This window comes from Onychomys torridus, chromosome 19 (genome assembly GCF_903995425.1).
Source record: "Onychomys torridus chromosome 19, mOncTor1.1, whole genome shotgun sequence".
NCBI lineage: Eukaryota > Metazoa > Chordata > Mammalia > Rodentia > Cricetidae > Onychomys > Onychomys torridus.
This window is the reverse complement of record NC_050461.1, coordinates 46516215-46536426: the sequence shown is the minus strand read 5'-3', so window position 1 is coordinate 46536426 and position 20212 is coordinate 46516215.

Below are 20212 nucleotides of genomic sequence, written 5' to 3'. Positions count from 1 at the left end.
GGTTCAGGTTTAATTGTAAGTATTTTTTATGTTTATTTTATGTATATGAGTGTTTTGACTGCATTATTTATGTGCACCATGTATATGCCTGATACCCTTGGAGGTCAAAAGAGGTCCTGGAACTGGAGTTACAGGCAGTGGTGAGCCACCATGTGTGGTTGCTGAGAATCAAACAAGGATCCTCTGCAAGAGTAACATGTGTCCTTAACCACTGCACCACCTCTCTAGCCTCAATGGTTCAGTTCAAACAATGGGCATAGGAGCCTGGGGTTTTCTTGGGACAGCAGGTCTCAGCTTCTTGATCATCTCTTCTGTCTTTAATTATTAAAATCCAGCCATATTTATGTTGGCTAACCTTCTATCTCTATTTTGTGTTCTGTTAGCCATGACCCCCTTAAGCAGTTAGGCTTCAAGGTGGGTCCCCTTACTCATCAATGGACCACTGCCCTTGATGTTACTGCCTCCTGACCACTCCACCTGATGGGATTTTCTGTACCATGCTGCTGGGATTCCAAGTTAGAAATACAGTGTTTGTTTTCAAAAACCACACCAGCCTAGGGCCATCATCATCTATGAGCTTCCAAAAAATACTGATGCCCTTCTCTCTAGTCATTCTCACTGTGCTTCTCTTCAGGGGTGCCTAGCATCCCACAGAGCATCACGGATCTGCACCCCCCCCCCCAGAAATGTTTGCCATTACATCCACTCTGGCACATGCACTTCTCTGAGATTTGTGTTTGTTTGTTTTTCTGGTTGTTTTGTTTTTCAAGGTTTAATGACTTAACAAAAAAAAAAACCTTATTGATTCTTTGTGGATTTCACAACATGAATCCCAATTCCACTTATCTCCCTGTGCCCTAGCTTCCACATTCTGCCCACAAAATCAGAACAAGATTTAAAAGAAAATCCAACCAAACCAACAAAATAAGCATAATTTCGTCATAGAGCCTATAGTGTGGCCCATGGAGTCACACAGTTTCCCCTTTAGTCCATCTTTACTTATAGGTGTTCATTGTATTGATCTGGTTCAAGGCCTTCGTTTTCTGCTTCACTATGGATAATAGGCTATCCCTGGCTCCTCATGGATATCCTGTTGTCCTGTGTCCTGAATATTATGCTGTTTTGGATCTGTTGGTTCATCTCTTTCACATGTTGCAACAATTCATAGATTTGGTGGATGTTGGGGTGGGCCAACTCAAACCTCTGGTTCTGGGTTTGGGTGGGAGCTGGGTTGGTCAGCCTGCCAGCTTTCCCTAATCCTCTCTTTCCGAGGGAGCTCTCCAGCATTGCCTTGGCTACCTCACCCAGTACAGATTATCACCCTGTACTGTTTTTCTTGGTGCTCCCTGGTGGATTTTCCCTTAACATGGAACTACTTGAACTTTAGATCTGGAAAAGAACATGGTTATTTTCCCATCCCTAGCATAGGAAACAGGATAACCAGATCTCCTTAGTGTGAAGATTCTACTCCTGTGTGTATATATATCTAATCAGTGCATAGGTCAGTGTGAAACAGACTAGGAAGATTATCCCCTGAAACACACAAGGTATTCACTTGGTGTTAAATTTTGTTAAGAATATTAATTTTGTAGTAGAAATTTATTATAACCACCCCTACTAGGTTGCCTTCCCTATAACAAAAAATGTATCTATTATTTATTTGTGACTGTACATGATAGAAAAGGACTATTTGAAAACAGAAAAGGTGATATTTATATTATTGCTATTACAGGTTAGTTTCTGTGACTTGCACTAGGCAATCCAGCAATGCCCACATGCACACTGCAGACAGAGAACCCGGAAGTTGCTCAGTCCCACAGGCTGGCTGCCCCTGCTGTGACAATCTGACAGTGAGAGCCAGAAGGTCCTGGAAAGCTGGTGCTACTGAGTCCACATCCTCTTGATGCAGGTTCTGGGTCAGAGCTGCTACCCACTGTGCGCAGAGAAGCTGCTTCTGCACATCCAGAACCTGTGATGGAGGAGAGTGAACTCACGCAACTTTCCTCTGATTCTACATGGGTCTGGGGAAGCTGCTGTGGCCTGGCCATGCAGATAAGACAGAGGTCACCAGGCTATTAACCACATCAGTACTCAGCCTTCTGGTCAGAAAACATGTTATACATCTTCCTCTTTTAAGAGATAACCCTGTGAGGTTAATATTCCTGATTTACCCAGAGCTTATCTGTGAACACAAGGACCTATATGTCTCCTGCATCCCTCTCCTCAACCTTCCCCAGACATGGTTTCTCTGTGAAGTCCTGACTGTCCTGGAACTGGATCTGTAGACCAGGCTGGCCTCAAACTCAAAGAGATCTGCCTGCCTCTGCCTCCCAAGTGCTGAGATTAAAGGCGTGTGCCACCACTGCTGGGTGTAGGGGTGGTTGTTTGTGCTTTACTCCTGAAGCAACCCCCAGTAGGCAGCAGGTAGCTTCTAGGTATGGCGCCCCCATCGGGCATGGCCCAGGGGGACCACTTCAGACCTGAAATTTCTACATTCTTGCTCTCTTTGCTACTTTGTGGTCTTGGATGCTGGATGCTGATACTTTGGGCCAAAGCGGAGTTCTCCAGAGAACAGCCTTGGACCAGGCCTCACCTCTCCTGGATCAAGTACCAACTAGCCTTTGCTTGTTGTAAATTAACTTAAAATAAACACCTTTTATCCATCAGACAGACTCCATGCAGTTGCCCCATATTGTCTAAATATCTGGGCCCCTTCTATATTGATATTTTTATTTAGTTTATGTCTTTACCTTGGGTTATCAAGACAGGGTTTCTTTGTGTTGCCTTGGCTGTCCCACTACCAGCTCTGTAGACCAGGCTGCCCTCAAACTCACAGAGAGTCTGATCATTTGTGTCAGATCAAGAGTAAGCACAAAAGTAAAAAACAAACAATATCTATGTAGCCAGGATTTAAGTTTTTAGCTGAGGGGATGATGGCCAATTTGTTGTGAAGTAATAATATTTTGTAAGTAATTGCAAGGTGGTTGTTTTTCCTATTTTATCTGGGAGCTATATTAACATTTTCTCTTTTAAGTTTATTTACCCTGAAAGTTAAGCACTCACTTAAGTACTGATTTAGGAGCAGGAGAGGAGAAATATCATCCATAGAAGGAATGACCAATACCTTGGGAAATTTAATCAACATCAGCTCAAGGGCTTATGTGCAGAATATTGACATATATTAAGGCTAGTTTTCATCCCCTAATTTTCCAGTGATCAGGTTATTGTTTGTTGACTGTTTATAGTAGGAACAAAGAATTTGAGAAGAAAAAAAAAAAAAGAATATTCCTTATGGGGATGTAAAGGAAGAGAGAGAAAGCAGTCTTTGGAGTCAGGTGTAATAAGGTCATGCCCTTGAGGATTTCTAGTAGGAGCAGGTCCCTGGCTGGAGAGTCTCTTCTGTTTCTCACGTTTATGCCCCAAAGATCCTGCAACAGTCTAAATTCATTCTTTGTCTTTTATGAATTGTAAATGTTCAGGAGTCAAGCCAGACAGTGGTAGTGCACACCTTTAATCCCAGCACTCTGGAGGTAAAGGAAGGCAAATCCTCTGAGTTCAAGGCCAGCCTGGTCTAGAGTGAGTTCCAGAACAGCCTGGGGTACATGGAGAAACCCTGTCTCTGGGGGAAAAGTGGGGGAGTTCAAAGATCTAACCAAAAGTTTTTTTAAACCCCTACTTGCTATTTATTTACTATTTTTTTTGTACTAGAAGTTGGGCACGTTTTAATTTTTCCACAAGATGAGGTCCGTAACCAGGCGAGGGCGGGGGACCAAAATTAACCATTGGGGTATGCTAGTCCTAGGGCTCAGGCAATGGGGAGCCATTCTCCCCACTCCTTGGACCTCATGAGCTGAGTCAGTTGTGGCAAATAAGGCAAGCAGGCTCTTCTGGGTGCCTTGGGGAGCCTGATGGTGACTTCTCCAAGTCTTGGGTTGAAGGTTGTTGAGGGGAATTTGAGCTCCCTCTGATCTGAAGAAACAGAGAAACATTTCCGGTAAGCGGTACGCCCTTGTGGTTTTTTTGGTTCTTAGTGATAGCAGTCAAGGCCCTGATATATATACAAGCACTGTGCACATTTGCTCTGCTCTCTGCCCTGACACCAGTTGCAGGCGCGGACTGTACTCTTTCTCTATCTTTTCTGATTCTGTTGCCCAGGGTCCCTGAGGGCGCAGCTGCGGCTGAGTGAGATGCAGGACCACGGGGTGTGGGCGGCCAGGACAAAGATGTCCTTGCCTCTGAATTCACATTGCGCCCCAGTGTGACCCAGACCAAGGAGTGTGACCCGGACCACGGTCCACTAGGAGGGAGGTCCTGAGCCATGGGGCTCAGCAAGGACCCTGAAGAGATTAGAAGAGATTAGGAACAGATGGGAACTAGGAACCCACAAGCCCTGAGCTCATGAAGGACTGAGTTCACAGTCTAGGTGCCCAGGACTTTGCGAATCCCAGCACAGGCTCCTCTGCAGGGCTGTAGTGAGGACTTCCAGATTCTCTCCACAGCTCCAGTCACAGGTATCAGTAGCCTGGTCTCAGGAAGAACCATGGCAACGGCTGCAGCCACCTGGGGAAAGCTTTCCCTAGTTTTGAGGCATTTAGTTCTAATGGGCTGTTTGGAGACCACACTGGCCCCCGGTGAGTTCCAGGGAAATAACTGGTGGAGGGGGAGGGGGACACTGGACTACTGAGTCAGGAAGATCACAGTCCTCACAGGAAACTCCCAGGATTCTCTTCAGTATCATCAGGACTTAAGTCCACATGGCCTGGTCCTCACCATGTCCCTCCCCGATTCTCTTCATTGCATTGACAAAGTTAGGGGGAAAGTCACCGCGGGAGGGCCGGGAAGGGGCTGCGTGATGAGGAGGGCAGGGGAAGCAGAGGGGGTAGCTAGTGATGCCCTCAGCACCACTGGGATCAGCTGGAGCCTAAACCGAGTCACCAGTGCGGACCCCTCCAGGAGGAGGTCTCAGACAGCTCTCCTGGACCTAAGGCGTCTGTGCTCTGAAGACTGTCTTCCCAGGGATTCCTCACAAGCCTTCACCCATCCTGGATCTCTTTGTTCTTAAACTTGCTTTCCCACATTCCCACGGTATTCTCCAGAAGATTACAACAGAAGTGTCCAGGGAGAAGGTGGTCACAACCACATGTGTTCCTACTTTTCTTCTCCTTCTCCTTGCTCTTCTCTCTCTCTCTCTCTCTCTCTCTCTCTCTCTCCCTCTCTCCCTCTGTCTATCTGTCTGTTGTTTGTGGATATCACAGTTTGTGTGTGTGTGTGTGTGTGTGTGTGTGTGTCTGTCTGTCTGTCTGTGCCTGTGTATCTGTGTGTATCTCTCTCTGTGTGTGTATCTTTGTGTGTGTTTTGTCTCTGTGTGTGTGTGTGTGTGTCTGTGCCTGTGTGTGTGTGTGTGTGTGTGTGTGTGTGTGTGTGTGTGTGTCTGCCTCTCTGTCTGTATGTTTCTGTCCATCTGTTTCACTGTATTGGCCAGTGGCTTTCTCTGATATGAGAACCCCCTGGTTTAAGACATGTGTCATTCCTGTTGGGGACTCGAATCTTTTTTGGTTCTGCCAAGTCACCCAGAGACAAACACAAACAAAACAACAGAAACAAAGACCCTCCCCATCCTCCCTGAGTGGGAGCACTTGCTTGGCTCATTGCTTGACTCCTGCTCATGGTCAGGGTTGGTCTCTGTGAGGAGGTGAGAGTATGCCAGGCTGCTCATTCAGGGCCCTCTGCCATCTAAGTGAATGCACACGGGAAAGAGTTCCCAGGTGAGCATTCCCTCCACTCCATGTCTTGTGGGGGCCATTCCCCACCCTGACATTTCCCCAGAGTACTCTTGAGTGGAAGCAGTAGGAAATATTAGGTAGAAGGATGGAGGAGAGAGGAAAAGATAGAAAATAGAGGATAATCTCGAGAGGGCCTGGGTCCTGATCCACTGGACCCTGACTCTCTCCGTCAAAGGGTTTTTAAAGAATGCCAAGGGGTGGAGCAAAAACCTCCCCAGCACAGGCAAGTGCAGACATCTCAGACACCTGTACTCAGGCCCATGGTCCAATCACCTTCTTTATGCAGACCTGCCAGGTAAAGCCACCCACCAGGAAACCTAAAATGGGCTCCAACTATGTCTGATCTAAGCAGTCCCGGGGAAGGGGAAATGTCCCCTGAGCTGAACTTGAAGGGAAAGAGAAATTTCCACTCCTTTCTCTTTCATGATTTATGTCTTCTTGTCACCTAATGGTCCATGTGATTGGAAAACTCAAAACCCACCATTCTCTGATGAAAAAGGAAGGAAGGAAGGAAGGAAGGAAGGAAGGAAGGAAGGAAGGAAGGAAGGAAGGAAGGAAGGAAGGAAGGAAGGAAGGAAGGAAGGAAGGAAGGAAGGAAGGAAGGAAGGAAGGAAGAAACCACCAAAGGTGAATCAGGGGGATCCCTGCCAGACAACACAGCTTGATCAAAATGGATTTTCTCTTCTTTCAAACACTGACCAAGAGAACTTAAACAATTTTCAAAATGTAATTTTAGAAAGATTATAGACAACTGCTAAAATGATTTCCTTTGTCACCCAGTTGGCCCCAGATCTTAGAAAAAAGTATAAAAGTTAAAAGAAATAAAAGTATAAATAAGTCCCAGTTGCTGGAAATAGCTCAAAGGTGTTTAACTACAGAGGACTGATCGGATCAAGACCTTTTGCAGGAACTGGAAGCCACCATCACCTTCTCTGATGATGAGACACAGATTTACAGACACCTCACAAAATCTAGAAGTCTTTCCCTCTGTCAGGAGAATATATCCTAGCTGAAAGTACTGCCTCCAATCATAAGATACAATAGGACTATATCACAGATTTACCACAACTATTCCACAGATGGGACATCTATGTCATATGCCCTGCCCCTAAGTCTCAGAACCATCATGACAAGGGGATGTCTGATTCGGTCTTTATAGTAGTAAGTTTTCTTCCTTCACTTTCAAGATTTATAGTTATTTTATATGCATCCATCTTTAATGTTGACTTTATCATGTGTGTATGGGTGTTTTGTCTGCACATAGGCTTGTGCACCTTGTACATGCATTACTGGCAGAAGCCAGAAGAGGCATCTGATCCACTAGAGCTGGAGATAGAGACAGTTGTGAGCTGTAGGTGCTGATAATTGAACTCAGGTCCTCTGGAAAAGTAGCCAGTGATCTTAACCCCTGAGCCATCTCTCCAGCCACTAAAATAAATTGGTTTTTACAAAGACACAAAGTTGGGAAGTGATGAGAATGGGTCTGGAAGGAGTGAGGGGAAAGTGTTGGCCATAAATATGATGAAAATTCATGTGTGCAGGCATGACAGTCACAAAGAATAAAAATACTGTGTTTAAAATGCCTTGTTCACATATAGAGACCCACAACCAGACATTGCAGAGAATGAGAGACCCTGGATCATTGAGCAAAATGGGATATCTTCAACAAACCCCTCCTCAGAGCTCAAGGAACACTGTGGAAAGAGGAGGCAGACAGAGTCTAACAGTATAAGAGACAGGGGGTGGAGGGGTTGAGAGGGGCTGGGGGGCTGGGAGATGGAGGACACCAACAAAACAAGGCTCTCTACATCAGCATGACCAAAGCTCACAGGAACTCACAGAACTGAAGCACCATGCACAGGGCCTGCAAAGGTCTGTACCAGGTCCCCATGGCCTTCAGATTAGTGTTTTGATGGGATTCCTGACCATGTCTATAAGTTTATCTCTGATTTTTGAGCCCTCTGTCAGGGTCTTTTCCTTCTGTTTGTCTGTATTGTCTCACTTCAATGTGATAGTTTTTGTATTATGTTGTTAAGGTTTTTAAAAATGAATTAATGAATGTATGAATGAATGAATAAATGAATGAATGTAAACCTACCCACTAGGATATATGTTAACAATGGAAATGTCTTGTATAGCTTCTGGGAGAGGAATAAATAGTTTTTCTAATGGAAATTACCCTGGATATAACAAGCACTCCAGGGCACATCACCTGTCTAGTAATAGTTGACCAACATATTATGGATATCACAATTTGTGTGTGTGTGTGTGTGTGTGTGTGCACCCTTTTGTTTGGTTACAGTTGGGTGGTTTTGTTTGTTTGTTTTTGTCTTTGTATCTTTTTTTTGGTTGATGATGTATTTTGTTTTCTAGGTTTTTGGACATGTGTAGTTGTGTTGGCATTTCAGACTGTGTTTTGAGAAATAACTTGAACTTGGGTGGGTAGGGAGAAGGGGAGAGTCTGGACAAACTTGGGGGAAGGGATGAATATGATCAAAATATATGTAATTTGAAAATAGTTTTCAGCCAGGTGATGATGGTGCACATCTGTAATCCCAGCACTCAGGAGGCAGAGGCAGGTGGGTCTCTTAGTTTGAGGCCAGCCTGGTTACAGAGTGAGTTCCAGGACAGCCAGGGCTGTACAAAAAATAATAAATATTCAAAGAGTAAATAAATAAAAATGATAGATAGAATAATGGTTTTGAATAGCTAAAATACAAAACATAATGTCTCTGGAGGCAAAGGCCCTGCAATGCACCCCTGATTACCTGGGCTAGAACTCAGGGACTCACAGCGAAAAGGGAGGACTGAGTTCCCATGGCAACCATTCACCTCCACAAGGCTGCCATAGCACTTGCCTCAGGTGGTTGTGGGGCACATGCCCGTAATCCAGTGTTGGGAATTAGGAGTGGAAGGACCAGAAGTTCAAGGTCATCCTTCATGACATAATGGATGTGACACTACTCTGGGTGACATAAGACTTTAAAAAACAACATAATAACAAGAAAAACAACTTCAGCAGAACATGTTTAAGGAATAAACTATTACACATGTGGCCACCTCTGTGCAGCCATAGCCTGAATACTTTAATATAGACATTAAAACTCAACAGTGGAATACTCAAAGACCATTGGAGAGGCTGGCATCCCAGTACAGACACACAATCCTGGCACAAAAGAGCCTGAGCCTGTAGGATCACCAAGATCAAAGACAACCTAAGGGACATACATAGTGAGAGCCTGTCAAATACAGCAACAAAAAGTTCTCTGATTTAACTTGATCAATCACTTTGCTAGGCTTTGGTGCATTGAGAACTGCTATTCAGATGGTTTGACCTTTGAGATTAAGGCCACCTGGTTTGTCATATCAGGTTACACAAGGGTGACGGTCATTGTTAGCTTTCCCCTTATACAATCTAGAGTAACATCACAGAATTATGATGAAGATACAGATTTAATTATGGGCTTTAGAATTTTCATTTATGCATTCATCATCAGTTAACATAAAGTTCTGCTTTCTTTTACCATTTTTTTGAGTCAGTGTACCCTGAGTCCTAATTGGTCTTAATTAAAATCCCAGAGCCAGCTATGAGGGTTAAATGCTGAAAGATCAGAGAAGCAGAACAAGCCACAGCCACATAACCTTGCCAATTCCCCAGCTGATCATGTTTCCTTACACGGGATGCCTCTCAGCTGAACTGCTGCTCTAAAGCCTAAAGGCTTAACCAGCCTAGTTCCTGGTTTTCATGACTTATACACCACCTTTCTGCTTTCTGTCATTATTTCCTGAGATTAAAGGCTCAATTCCTGGGATTAAAGGAGTGAGTCACCATGCCTGGCTGTTTGCAGTGTGGCCTTGAACTCAGAGATCTAGGCGGATCTCTGCCTCTGGAATGCTAGGATTAAAGGTGTGTGCTTCCACTGTCTAACCTCTATGTTTAACATCATGGCTGTTCTGTTTTCTAACCTTGGAAAAGTTTCTTAGAGTGCACAATAATTTGGGGAACACAATACCACCTCAGGTTTGCATTCACTCACTGGGGCATCAAGATATAACAGGTTATTGCCTTCAACTCACAGAGATCCACTTGTCACTGCCTCCCAAATGCTAGTTTTAAAGGCATGATCCAGTGTGCCCAGCAATCAGGATTATTTTTGAGCTATCAAATCAATTTAAAAATATTTAATAGGGTAAACATCATAAAAATCATGCTATATGTCCATAACAGCAGGAAATGTGAAATAAATAATGGGAAGATAAGTGGAAAATCCTCAAACACTTCGGGGTTGAAGAGCATGCTTCTATAAAGGTATGTGGTAAATAAAAAACTAATAGGAAAACTAGAAAATATTTTAACATGAGAAAAAACAAACACCAGATTTTAAAAACATGGTGAAAAACTTAATCCTATAGCAACTGGGCAGACCATCTTAGCAGGTGTCTTGGATCAGCTCTGGTAACCCAGGCTTCCAATAAGGAGATGATCAGGAAAAGTCTGCAATGCTAGAAAGCTTTCAGGTTGAATGTTCTTTGGAATCTGATAATCTGAAAAAAATTCACCTGATACATCATGAAAACTCACCCCTTTCTATGTGTCAACAGGCAGAGGAGGAAAGTGACAGGAGCCTTCCAGGTTAGGGTGACAATAATGTGACCACAGAGACACATTGGTGGAAACTCAGAGTGCAATTTCTAAATCTGAAAGTTGTGATTATGCAGTCATTAGTAATGTAGAAAAGGTAAAGTTAAAGAAAACATAGAGATGACAGCCCAGAGACAAATGTGTTTGAAACTAAAGGTTTGATAGTGAGAGACTCAGGAAACAATGGTGTGAACACTATGCTGTAGAGTAAGATAGAGAGATCATAATCTCAGCTCAACAAACTGAAATGTCTGATAGAGAAGCAACTGTAAAATATTATACCAACTTGATATAATTATATATTATTATATTAATATATATTTATATAAGTACAACTGTAATATATTTTGCCATTTTAAAGATTCACCAGAAGTATGAATATTCTGCAGTAAGGAAAGATGGAAAAATCATTTTCTCAGCTCATCAAACTGAAATTGCTGATAGAGAAGCAACTGTAAAATATTATGCCACTTAGATCAAGGTCAACATGAAAAAAGACAGTTGTGCACAAATACCAAAGACTATAATGCAAGCAGAATTCCCCCGTGGTGGACTGATGCAGTAGTGGTCCCCATGCAGAAACTGAGAAGTCAGTTCTGGGAGCATGAAGCATGACTGAAGGGCATTGATTGAAGTGTTGGGCTACTGGAAATGAGGCCCATTCTCTTCCCACATTCCTCCTTGTTACAAAGTGAATGTCTCAATCAGAGGCCTAGGAGCATTCCTAAACAGCAAAACTCATAGAAACATGAGGTGTTCTGAAAGTTTTCAAATGACAGATTCTAGAAAGGAGTCAGGTTTCATACAATGATTGACAGGCTTTCTTCTCATGACTCAAAAAAGGAAAGATGACTTCAACTTGTCAGTTTCAGTGCACTCCTGACTGTCTGCCTATTTGTCCATCTGCCAGAGAAATTTTTTTTTTCTTTTTTTTTTTTGGTATAGAGCAGACGGACACACAGGTTGGCCACTCCTGATGGAGCAGCATGGCATCTAGATCACAGAGCTGTGCCATGCTCTTTCTATATGCTCAGAAAATACATTGTAAACATTTCTCTATATTACCTACTGAGTCAGGCCCTAAAAATCACACCTCTCACTCATGGGAATAGCTACATAGATGTAATTTTCAAATCAGCAAAGAGTTCATTCCTAAATCTCAAAGATGAATGGGCATTCATCTCTTGGGTCTGCTAGAATTTGAAAACAAAAAATGCTGTGAGCTGACCCAGGTAAGATTTTTCTGAATGACCTGAGTAATCACCATTTATTGAGATTTGTTGTATAAACAATAAACAAACTATGGGTAAACTGGAGAGATGGCTCAGTGGTGAAGGGCACTGGATACTTTTCCAGAGGATCCAAGTTCAATAGCAAACAACCACATGGTCTCACAATCACCTGTAACTCCAGTTCCTGGGGCTCTGACACCCTCTTTTGAACTCCATGGGCAACTAACATGTACATGGTGCACACATACATACACTTAAACAAAACACTCATACACACAAAGTAATAATTTTTTTTAAAAAAATATACACTCTTCTCCTGAGCTAAATCACAAGATCTGAGTTGTTATTTTCTTGTGTATAATGTTATTTATCAGAGACAGACATTAAAAATAACTTTCTGGGAAAGATTCTACCATACAAAGGTGAAAGGATGGTTAAGGGGAAATGTAAAGTCATAAACACTTACATGAAAAGCAAGTAAGGCTTCCAGTTAACAATCTTACCTTATACCCTAAAAATAAATGCCGAGCAAAGTAACCTCTAGGAAATCAGAAGACAGAAAACAAGAAAGATAAAACAAGAATCTGCAAAAATAGAAAACATAGACACACTAGAAGAAAATCAGTGAAGTAGAAAACAACACAATGAGGACACTTGTTCCTTTCCCCTGAGCTCCCTGCCCTCACTCTGACATAAAAGGACAAGGAGTATTCAGTGATCCTCAAGTCGGTAAATGCAGTGCACCTAATGAAGAGAATGAATGGGAAAGGTTTCATGATTAACCAACACATGCAGAGAAGGGTGTGAAAACTCTCCATATGGCTACTTGGCCTGGGTGGGTAGAAGACAACCAAGGGCCATCCTGGTACCACCAGACCCAGGAGGGTAGAGAAAACCCACAGGCCCAACAGATGCTGCTTGGCCTGGGTAGGTAGAAGACAACCACAGGCCAGCCTTGCACCATCAGACTCCAGGTGATTCTGTGCCATAATGGTAAGTCAATATATGGTTGGGGAAATGGTAGAGAGAGAGAGAGAGAGAGGCAGAATGGTTCATGTACTGTGGAAAGAGGCAGATCTGAAGAGTGCTGCCTGCTACTCCAGGCCATGCTGATATCTGTGTCCAAGCTGCAGCCAAGGGCCATGTCTGCATCCATGGTCTGACGGCAGCAATAATCTCTGCTAATGTCCATGTCTCCTATTACCTTTAAAGTCCATGTGCTGTCTGTGGTCTGGGCCTCCACCTGGGGCTGAGGACAATTTGGAGTCTGGGGACCACTCTGTTGCTGGTCCCATAAAGATCTGAGTGGCCTGCATTGCAACTTGGGGCCATGATGATATCCAAACCAAAGCTGCTACTGAGGGCCACATCTGGGTTCATGGTCCTCCACACCTGAGGTCTCTGTTGATGTCCATTGCCAGTGTTAACACAGGGGGGGCCCATGTGAACCATGTGTGTTGAAGTCTGAGGGCCAAGGCTGAGCCGGGCCTGTCTCTCCACAGCCCTGGGAGAGCTAGTCCCAATGACCTGGCACTGGAGAATTGGCCTGAACCTCATGGTAGAGTTAGCCCCTGCACTTGCAAAAGCTGGCCCCACCCCTCAATAGGGGCTTAGGAGAGCTGGCTCCACCTTTTACCTTAGGCCGGTGGTCTCAGTGGCCCAGACTGACCAACTCAGCTACCACCCAGGCACACATCCAGGACTTTGAGTTGGTCCTCCCCAACATCTACCCCAGCTATGACCTGCCAGAGGGCATGAAGGGTCTAGTCCTGTGGAACCATAGCTGCAGGATCCCCATGACTCAGGAAAACAACAGGATGTCTGAGAGGAGTTTATGTGAGAATCCAGTACTGATGGTGTACCAGAAGCCAGAGGCCTTGAACCTGACCAATGGCTCATTATTCAATGAACATTTGCAAACAAAGCTGTTTGGACTGAGGAGTTTACTCCCAATGCCACTAAGACAGGTGAAGAGGTGATGGAGAGGCAGGAAAGACAGAGGAGGGAAGTGGGGGTTTGTTTGGTTGTTTTGTTGTTGTTGTTGTTGTTGTTGTTGTTTTGTTTGTTTTTTATTTGGTATTTTTATTTTATTTTTCTTTCTTTTCAAATTTTCTTGGTGTGGGAATGTTAGAAGGGTGGAAGGCAGATGTGAAAGGACTGAGAAATGAGGAGGATTGGAGTACATGATGTGAATTTCCCAAAGCATCAATAAAAAAATTATGTTGAAAAAAATGTAAATATTAAAAAACTCAACACATTTTCTGATAAAATCTGTCAATAATGTAGGTATAGGAAGAATGTTCTTACACATACATACACACACACACACACACACACACACACACACACACACACACACTTATACCCCAACACAGCTAACAACACAGTTGACAGTGAGAAGTTAAACTCAGGAAGGTTCCTGCTGTCACAACTTGTACTCAGTACAGCACTAGAAGTCCTAGCCAGAGGAAATGTGCAAGAAGAAGAAACAAAATGCATCTAGACTGGAAATGCGGAGGTGAAGGGGTCTCTGCTTCCATGTGACAATAGTGTACTTAGAGAACCCTGAAGAGTCTATCAAAACAAGGTTAAGGGTAACAAACAGAGTAAAAATTTGTATGATTGAAAAAACCAGCCAGGCATGGTGGGGTATGCCTTTCATCTCCGCGCTCAAAGGCAAAGGCAGGTGGATCTCTGGGTGTTCCAGGCCAGCCTGGTCTACAATGCAAGTTCCTGGAAGACAGGGCTGTTATACAGAGAAACCCTATCTCAGAAAAAAAAGGGGGGGGGGGAATCAGTTGTATTCACATACACAAACAACATATGATGTGACAATTAAATTAAGAGAACTTCTTCATTGTCTGTACCATCAAAAACAATTAATTTACAAATAAACTCAGCTAATGTGCTAAAAGGTCTGAGGATAGAAAACTGCAGACAGAAAAAGAAACCAAAGAAGACTCAACTAATTGGGGACCCACCCTGTGTTCACTGACTGGAAGAAATGTTCATACTAATCAGAGTGACCTACAGACTCTCTGTGATCTCTATTGAAATCCTGTGTGTTCTCCATAGGAGTGGGGGGGGGGCAAGTTCATACAGAATTAAAGAAGCCTCCAAATAGTCAACATACTTCTGAATGTTCAGATTTATGTATTCTCTTGTATGTACACGTGTGTTTTGTGCATATGTATGTCTGTGTACCTCGGTGTTGAGGTTGGTTGAGAGCCACCATGTGGGTGCTGGAACTGAGCTCTGGTGCTCTGCCAGAACAAGAATTCTTAACTACTGAGCATCTCTCCATCTGCATTCAAATTATTTTGAGAATGAACACCGCAGCACATGCCACATTTTTAGATTTCAAACTACACCCAAAGCTATAGTACCCAAGACAGCATGACAGAAAACAAATACTGACCAATGATGGAACAGATCAGGGAGCCCAGAAGCAAGCCTCACACCTATCTTTAACAATAATGCCAGGATTTAGTAATGAGGGAAGGAAAATCTCTTCAATAAATACTGCTGGGAAAACTGGGAGACAGCACACAAACGACTAAACCTGAACCTTACTGTACACATCATACAAAAGCATCCTCAAAATGGACTGAGATTTAAGTGTAAAATATGACATTGTAAAACTATTGTGAAACTATAAAGGAAACATTTTGATATTTATCTTTGTAATGACATTTCAATCTTAAAACAAAATTCACAGATAACAACAGCAAAAGTAAAAACATCAAATTAGACAGAGGGAGGCAAAAGGAGTAAACATCAATAGAATTCCAGGTATTGTAGCACGAACTGTTAGAAGGTCTTGTTAATAAAAACAAACCCATGGCCAATTATTGGGGTGAATCCTGGAAGATCAGAGCAGAACAAGCCGCAACTACCTCACCTCGCCAGTTCCTCAGCTGATCCTGTGTCCTCAGACTGGAAGCCTCTGAGTCCTGCACTAAGAATGAATCTCAACCAAACTGCTACTCAAAAGCCTAAAAGCTTAACCAGCTCTAGTTCCTCGTCCTCAGGCCTTATATACCTTTCTGCTTTCTGCCATCACTTCTTGGGATTAAAGGTGTGTGTCACCATGCCTGGCTGTTTCCAGTGTGGTTTTGAACTCACAGAGCTCCAGATGGATCTCTGCCTCTGGAATGCTAGGATTAAAGGCACGTGCTATCACTGCCTAAACTCTATGTTTAATATTATGGCTGTTCTGTTCTCTGACCCCCAGATAAATTTATTGGGGTGCACAATATATCAACCACAAGGCATGGTGTTTCATACATTTAATCTCAGCACTCAGGAGGAGAGGAAGGCAGATCTCTAAGTTTGAGGCTAGCCTGGTCTATATAGTGAGTTTCCGCAAGCCAGGATTACATAGTGAAATGCTGTCTCAACAAACAACAAACAAACAAATGGTGACTAGGCATCCCAAAGACATTCCAGAGCATACCTTGTACTTTGAAACTGAAGTGTTCCTCAAACACCCAGGTGCAGAAGAGTTGATCCCCGGTAATGGTGCTATAGGGAGGTTTGAGAACCAGTGAGGGGTGGGGCAGAGTTTAAGGAAATTATACCATTGGGGTGTGCACTTGAGGATAAACTGGGACCCCACTGCTCCTCTCTCTTTACTATACAGTCACCATGTTCCATCACGTACTTCCCACCATGACGTTTGCCAGAGCAATGGGCCCATGGATGGAAGATCAGGTGTTGTATCTTAGGGACAGAAACTAATAGCTGATTACCATCCAATGCTGTGTTACCAACATTGGTCTCTAGTAAAATGTGCACAGCCTCATACACTTCAACACCAATAAATAAACTGGTTTCTTTAAATGGACAATGAATATTAATAGGCCAGGCATTTCTCCAAAATAACATAGGAATAGCCAACAAGTGTATAAAAAGAGGCTTTGCATCAGGATCACCAGGAGAATGCAAGGAAGAATCACAAAGAGGGGGCTGGGCCGATAACATAGTGGGTAAAGTGCTTGCTGCCCAAACCTGAGGATGTGAGTTGAGCTCTCTAGCACTATGTAAAAGTCAATCATGGTAATGTGGGTATGTAATCCCAGCACTTTTGGGCAGAGACAGGTAGAATCTGGGGTCTCACTGGTCAGCCAATCTAGCTGAAATGGTAAGGACCAGGTTCACAGAGAGATTGTGTCTACAGGATAAGGTGGAGAGAAATGGAGGGAGATGCCAACATTGCCCTCTGCTTCCACATAAACATCACAAGAACACACGGGAGCATGTAAATCCTATACCGGATAAACAGATATGCATCCAAGCACACATGGGTGCATGTGTAATCATATATCATAAAAACAGATACACTTCCATGCACACAGGTGCACACACATTCACACACACACACACACACACACACACACACACACACGTAAGTAAAGATGACTTTTTTTTTTTTTTAAGAAAGGATTTATAAGAAATAATCCAATCCCATCCTGAAAAGCTGTTTAGGAACTGTTCCAGTCAGGAGGTATGTAAACACAGAAATGCTGTCAGGGTCGCAGGGCAGGAGAGTCCTGGCTTCGGAGAATGGAAAATCACCTTGAAGGGCATCTTAGTCACTACTCTCTTGCTTTGAACAGACACCGTGAGCATGGCAACTCTTGTAAGAGAAAACATTTAATTTAATTTAAAGAATTTCATGTGGGTTTTGTTATGATACTGCATGCGGGAGATTCCGTTTGGCCAGGGCATCCCACACGTGAGAGAAAACATGCTGGCATGCTGGGCAGATGCAGTGGAAGACAGAGGATGAGACACACCATGCAGGCATGGCAGCAGCAAGTGGACCTTCATTCACCACCCAGGCCCTGCATCTGGGCAGAAACGAGTTAATTATAATAGAGAGATGAACAGAATGATAGGGAAAGACAGAAGGAAGAGAGAGTAAGGGGGCACATCAATGAGGAGGATGTGGTTAAGTTGGTAGTAACCAGCAGCTCTCATTGAACTTACAACCTACTCATCAAGAGGGATCTCATGCCTGGTACAGGAAACCTAGCCAACTAATCAGTGCTGAAGTCATGGTTATTGGGGAAGAGTCTATAACCACTAACGTACTAAACCAGCACGATCTCTAACAACAATCTATAAACATCTGTCCTTAAACACAGGGGTAAATGTATTTTGATACCCCCCCCCACCACCACCACCAAGGAAACTTCTCTTGGCAAAGGATGGAGACACTACAGAAAACCACAACCAATCAACGTGCAGAGTTGTGGAGCCCTGTCCCAAGGGATCAATCTTCAAAACACTCCCACACCTAGGGTCAGGGAACAGTGAAGAAGAGGGGATGGAATTCCAAAGTGGGTCTTGTAGAAGAGAGGTCAGTTCTCTTGACTTATGAGCCATCTCTCCAGGCCCCAGAATCTGCTTTCAATGGGAATAAGTTTGTGATTGTAGAACTTTCCTGAAGTCCTTAGTGTTCAGTGTCCCAGAGTGAAAGAGAAAAGCAGAGCTTTGCTAAGGAGATAGTCATTGTCTTCAGTGTGTGTTGGGAGATGGGGGTAAAGGAAGGAGATCGAGGTGGGGGAGGGGAGAACGACCAGGGCAGTAAGTGGATGGAAGTGCTGGGCCACTGGGTCAGGAATGAAGACAACAGTTAACCTTGTGGGGAGGACAGGGTTGAGGGGAAGGGACCTGGTGGAGAAAATGAGGGCGGGACTGAGATGCCAGCAGGGCGAAGGTGGTGGGAAGGGCAGAAGAGCCAGCTGGCGACCAGAGGAAACCCAGAATTGGGGTGGGGGAGGGGAGCTGATGAGAAGGAGCCCGGTGTTGTGGCTGAACTAAAACGGAAGTGTGCCGGGAAAAAAACTCCAGTGAGGAGCTCCTAGTGACTCACGTTGCTGTGTTGCTGTGGCTGTGACCTATCTTGCGCAAGTTAGGTTCAGAGGCAGCAAAGCCCTGTGTTGAGTGCCTGAGCAAGACCACACCTACAGCAGACCTCCACCAATCAGATCATGGTCATTTCCTCCGGAGGAAAGGACCAGCAAACCTCTGAGGGAGAATTAAAACTCCGTGCCTAGCTAGCACTTTGGTCCTCTGCAGAGCAGCACTGTCCTGTCACTGGTCTCTCCTCTGCTCCTGTTACCAACCTGTTGCTCAGGATATGGCAAAGAAGGCAGGCGCCCAGCGCTATCTTTCCACCAGGGATCTGTGCTTCTTGGTTCTACTGATCTGTCTGCAGATGATACTGACCTCCGCCTGTGAGTCGCCTTGGTCTAACTGGAGGGGCGCGGGGAGTGGAGCATGGGGAGCAGGCTATTGAATCAGGGGTTAGCCGACCTCCGGGAAGCCCCTGGACCCTCTGAAAGGCGGCTAGGGTCACTGTCCCTCGCTCTGCCACTAACAGGCCTTCTGAAATGCAGCTCTGGCACTGTCCCTACCCTCAACTACCATGTCCTGGGGAGGAGCGAGAAAGTTACCAGAATGAAACAAATCCAGTGGGCAAGATGCCCCAAGGGAATCGCTGGTGACGCCATCAGCATTCAGCTATACTGGGGTCCACAGGAAGCCTAAATCGAGTCAGGAGGCCCGGAGATGGTGGGCACAGTGCCAGACCTTACCAAGAAGCCCAGTCAGCTCCCTGGGACTTGAGGCGGTCTATGCTCTGAAGACTGCCTTCCCAGGGGATACCTCACAAGCCCTCCACCATTCCTGACCCTCTTTGCCCTTGAACTTTCTTTCCCATGGCCGCACCGTATTTTCCTGGCAGATCACAATAGATGCTTCCAGGGACAAGGCAGCCCAACCACCCACTTTCTCACTTTCTCCACTTTTATTCTTGCTGTTGCTTGGTTTTACGGCAGGATTTCACATCACAGCCCACACTATAGAATTTTCATCAATCTCTTCCCCTCCCTAGGTCTGTCAAGGGCTGGCATTACAGATTTGTACCACCAAGCTCAGCTTCAACTCCCATTGACTCATCAACCACCAGCCTGCTCAACCCCCTCCCCTGCCCATATACCTTTCCCACTTTCTCATCTATAAAATGCCTTCCAGCTCCTTTTCCGCTTGGCAGCAATCTGTGGATTAGCACCTCAGCTAATCAGGGTTGACTATAGTGGACTCTGGCCATGGGACTGGGTGGAGCACATGAAAGGCTCTTGCCTTTCCAGACCCATGTAGTCTGACTCCTTGGAGGACAGCATCTGATAATGGGGGTCATTTAGGCAGGTGTACTTTCCTGTTTTCTGTAAATTGCAGGCACTAAATACTTTTAACCAGCACTGCTGGGATCAGCTGAATGAAGCCTAAACAGAGTCACCAGTGAGGACCTCTCCAGGAGGAGGTCTCAGACAGCTCCCCTGGACCTAAGGCATCTGTGCTCTGAAGACTGTCTTCCCAGGGATTCCTCACAAGCCTTCCACCATCAGGGACCTCTTTGGCCTTGAACTTTCTTTCTAACCTTCCCATGGTATTCTCCAGAAGATCTCAACAGAAGGTTCCAGAGACCAGGTGGTCGCAACCACATGCATTCCTACTTTTCTCTGTCTCTGTCTGTCTCTCTGTCT